Source organism: Alligator sinensis, unplaced genomic scaffold, assembly GCF_000455745.1.
Source record: "Alligator sinensis unplaced genomic scaffold, ASM45574v1 scaffold685_1, whole genome shotgun sequence".
NCBI classification, from domain to species: domain Eukaryota; kingdom Metazoa; phylum Chordata; order Crocodylia; family Alligatoridae; genus Alligator; species Alligator sinensis.
The window spans coordinates 119,034-123,523 of NW_005842336.1; the positions used below are offsets into that span (position 1 = coordinate 119,034).

The 4,490-nt window shown below is 40.2% G+C and overlaps 1 long non-coding RNA gene across 1 annotated transcript in view; it reads left to right on the forward strand.

Annotated features, from left to right (window-relative positions):
- The first annotated feature begins 510 nt into the window (after nt 1–510).
- Nucleotides 511–4,490, forward strand: part of LOC102383557 — a 13,201-nt gene continuing 9,221 nt past the window's right edge. The window contains exons 1-2 of the long non-coding RNA XR_324448.1: nt 511–533; nt 614–657. This is a non-coding gene — a long non-coding RNA (uncharacterized LOC102383557). The remainder of the gene's footprint in view (nt 534–613; nt 658–4,490) is intronic.

Here is a 4,490-nt window from a genome sequence, read left to right on the forward strand (position 1 = left end):
TTTCCTGCCTATGCAGGGGGTCGGACTCGATGATCTATTGAGGTCCCTTCCAACCCTAGCATCTATGAATCTATGAAACTGCAGAGGTGAATGCCCTTATGCTTGCATGTAACAAATATAAATGAAAGCACGCTCAGGCTCTTTGCAGGGCAACTGGAGACGGGCATTTTTCTCCTAGCTAGTCCTTTAAATCTTTGTATGACAAAGGCCTGCTGCCTACAGGCAGTCATTTTGTATGTGAGGGTGGAGAGAGCATCACCTTCCTTTTTAGCTGATGAGTAATTACAGTTTCTGTTATGTTTTCTCTTGTTCTTTCCTGCAAAGGAGAAGAGTCTGTCTGGCTTTTACTAGAGGCCTTTGAGGAAAACAGGAGATGCATGCAGTGTTTTTTTTTAAATGTTGTCACCGGCTGACATTCTCCTGAGCTGCATGATGAGTTGGAGGTGGAGGCCTGGAGCATGAGAGAGCTCAGCTGAAACGATGCAAACTTTCATGTCCGTTCAACTGGACACTCTTGCTCTCGACAAAACTGGGTGAGTGAAAACACTAGACAGCTGAGTTTGATTTTACAAAGAAGGGTGAGTTTCAGGGTCTCTTTATCCACACAATTCAGGTGCCCAGCAGTGGTGCAGATGGAGAAAAGGATCCCACAGACTGGTAAGAATTCCTCTTTCACCTGAAAACAGGCGAGTTATAGAATTGCAAGATGTGAGATGCAAAATAGCTTTTAAGTCATGCGCTCTATTCTGCCGCTTGTACAAGATCGCTCCCTTTGCTACATTTTTTCCAATGTTTTGTGTCGTTCAGTTTGAATTAACGGAAACACTGGGAATGTGAAACAGCGGCTCATACAAACAGATTCAAGGTATTTCTAGTTAGCAGGATCTTTCTGCGACAAGAAGTCACTCATTTTCTTTCTGGCCAAGGAGAGACTTGAACAATCCTGAGCAATCTCACAATTTTGGTTGTTATTTTCTTGGCATTGGCCTGGATAGTTCGTAGGAATGTTGTGTGTCAATTGTAAATTCCTCCAGATGGTAGCATTGCTGTACCGGAGCCCACTAAACAGATTGAGACGTGCACAGATAACAAGACTTACAATAGAAAACATGAGGAAAACAAGCACATACTAAACACAAGATGTGGTGGGGATACAATCCCTTATACTTCAGGGCTTAAACTAACCCTGAGCTAAACAGGATGAAGAATCAGCTTCCTTGAGAACAGTTCTTGGTGCATTTGTATGCCTATTTCATGTGTATGACATATTGCCTCTGTGCCTAGTCTGTGGAAGCCATGACTATCACAAATCTGATCTGTAGGAGCTAGGCCATTACTTCAAACTGGAGGTTGACCATTTTTAAGTCTGGTGGATACTAGTCTGCCCTTTGGTCATGGCCAAAATGTTCAGTCCTCTCATGCCAATCTCCCTCTGAATGGGGAGGCATTTCACTTGGAAAGTGCCATAGTTGATCCAACTCATTTAACTGATCAACCTTTTTTGTGGGGAGGGGAAGGGAGAGAGAAAGGAGAGGTGGCAATTTGCATAAATCAATCCAACGCACTGTCTTGGAGGTACTGTATCTAATGAAGGCAATTTGCACATGCCTCTTTATCTGATAACTTGTTACAATATAGATTTGAAATCCATACGACAGGGCGTTAATAAAAACGCTTGCATTTTTCTGTGGAGAGTGCATGTTCCAAAAAACATTTATTCATCCAATTGACACTAATAGCTCCTTTGGAAGCATTACAGATGATTATGTAAACATCATTCCAGGGTAATTTTAAACTCATCTTATTTATCCAATAGACCATAACAGTTCTTTCAAAGACAAGAATTTCCTTTAGCAAAAATCTGTAAGGGCTTGGGTTGACACCTCATTCTGTTTATATTTGTCTTGTTGCAGTGAATTCTTCAGTAAGAAAAGCCACCCTATATGATACCATGCACATGTTGTTATACTTCCTGCTTCGTATTTTTCCCATTGAAGGCCACATCAGACAAACCACCACTGAAATGAGCTTTATGCTGGTAGTCTGATCAGGGAGGTCATGGATTGATTTGGTCAGCAGAATAAATTGCTCTTGCCCCATACCAGGCCAGGGTTAAAGCACAGTAGCATGAGGAAAGCTTGTACCACTTGTTATGTACCTTCTGTCCATAAACCAAGGACTTCCCGATGCAAGATGTGCAGGTCAATATTCCTGCTAGAACCCAGTCGTTTGCCTGAGTTCTGCATGTAGTTATTACTGAAGAACTCAACAAGGAGTGTTCAGAGAAATGCTACTTCTATTGGCCACTGCACTTCAAGAAAAACGTGGTAAATTAAAAAGAGTCCAAAAGAAAGCAACAAAAATGTTTAGTGGTCTAGAAAACATGACTTAAAAGAAAAAGTTGGAAGAACTGGGACAGCTTAGTTTGGAGAAGAAAAGGGCAATACAGTTTTCAAATACCTGAAACGTGGTGATAATGAAGATGGAGAAAGACTCTGGGCTTTGTGGCTGCATGGGATAGGACAAGACATAGTAGTCTTAATTAAATTGCAACAGAGAAAATTTAGGCTGGACATTGGGAAGAAACTTATTATGAGGGTGGTTAAGCCCTGAAAAAAAATTAGCTAGAGAAGTTGTGGAATCGTGATTTTTGGAAGTTTTTAAAAGTAGATTAAACCAATAAATACTTGTCTGAAATGGTTTAAATAAGTACGGGCCTGCCTAGAGCAAGGGTTTGGACTGCATGGCTTCTCAAGGTCCCCTCCAGCCCTATTTTTCCTTGATTCTTTGATTTTGTGAATACATGTGGCCCACGTGCAAAGAGCTTAAAAATATGGGGTATCCCTTTGGTCTCTAATTTCAATTAGTTATACAGCAAGTGGTTTGTAAGCTTCAAAGGCAGAATTCTGCTTCCTGAATAGACCATGAGAATGAAGACAACAGGCCTGTCACTGCTACCATTGACATCAAAAGGCAATTTACCATTAATCAAAGGTGAGCAGGATGCCACACCATTTCCCAATGAAAGAGAGCAGTATAAACTTTGAGCATTACCATGTGGATTCTTTTCCTCCTTGTAAGCTACTGTATGTTTCTTTTAACTAGGCCTTCTTGAGCCTTTTGAAAACCACAGCAATTTTCACAAAGTAATGTGTCCTGTCCAGCTCAGAAAATTAGCATTCATCTTGTAGTTTCAGTGGTTTACACCATTTATATGCTCTCCCCTCCAGCCCCCATTTCCAAAATACTTTTGTGCCATGCTGATGGAAATTAGCTGCTTTGCTTCACCCTTTTAATGGCTACGTTTCAATGCTGGATCAAATGACCCATGTACTCCAACATGTCTTTACTTGGCCAGTGCCTCTAATCCCTGCTTCTGCTCATTCACCTCTAATCTAAGTTTAACAGCACTTTAAGTCCTGGCCATCTGACAGATTTGATAGTCTGGGTTACATCTTGGATACTTTCTTCACACAATTTGCCTAGAAAGGCAAACAAGTTCTCTTGCAATTCAATCTGCAAAGTAGCTTATCTTACTGCAGCATAAAGAATGGGCATGGGGTATACCCCTAGAAGTCCAAGAGACACGCAATGGAGGGCAGCAATAGTGAGGACACTGTTTTTGCAATTCATAACTGATTTAGGTTATCTTGCATTCTCAGAGTAGTAGAGTGCTGGTCACTCAGGCTACCTATGCAGTGAATACACAGGAATGGACTGTCTGATTCTTCCCCGTCCTGTGCAAGGTGGTGTAGGTTACACCTACAGCTGCTGAGAAACTATTTTTCTCTCTGGTGAGAATTTTCAAGATTTCAAAAAATTTTTCTGTCCTGAATTGAGATGCAAAATTGAAGTTGTTGAAATGTTCATGAACCAACAATAGAAAAAAACCCCATCAGATGAGGTCAAGCAAAACATTTTGATGATATTCAGATGTTTAATTTAGAAATGTTTAATTTAGACTTTAAAGACTTTTATCTTTTTAAGGTATTTACCTCTTTGAATATAAAGTAACTGAACTTTTGAAATAAACTAGTTTTGAACTCAACCTCAAAACATTTCATTCTGGAGAAGGCAAAATAAGAGATTTTGACAACTGCAGAACTTTTTTCCTGAGCTGTTTCACATGAAGGAATTTATCAAAGCTGGCATTTTTTTTCTCCAAAGTTTTGCTTTTGCTGCATTCAGCATTTTCTTCTGATAAGTCCTTGCCAACTCTACACTCATACAGACTTATAAAATGGGATAGTTCTAATTTGTTAGTTTTACACCTGCTTTGCATATATAAAAGATGACACAAGAAACAAAGGAATGGAGCTATGAATCCTCTGCAAGGAAGGAGTCACAGTAACAGGAGTGGTCTGATTCTCCAATGCCTTCTGTAGTCATTTACCTGGATACACGTTTGGTGTAAAATAGTACCAGTCTCATCCCATAGCATTCTACACCTACTTTAAACCTGTGGAAACGACAGTACATAGATTCAGCAG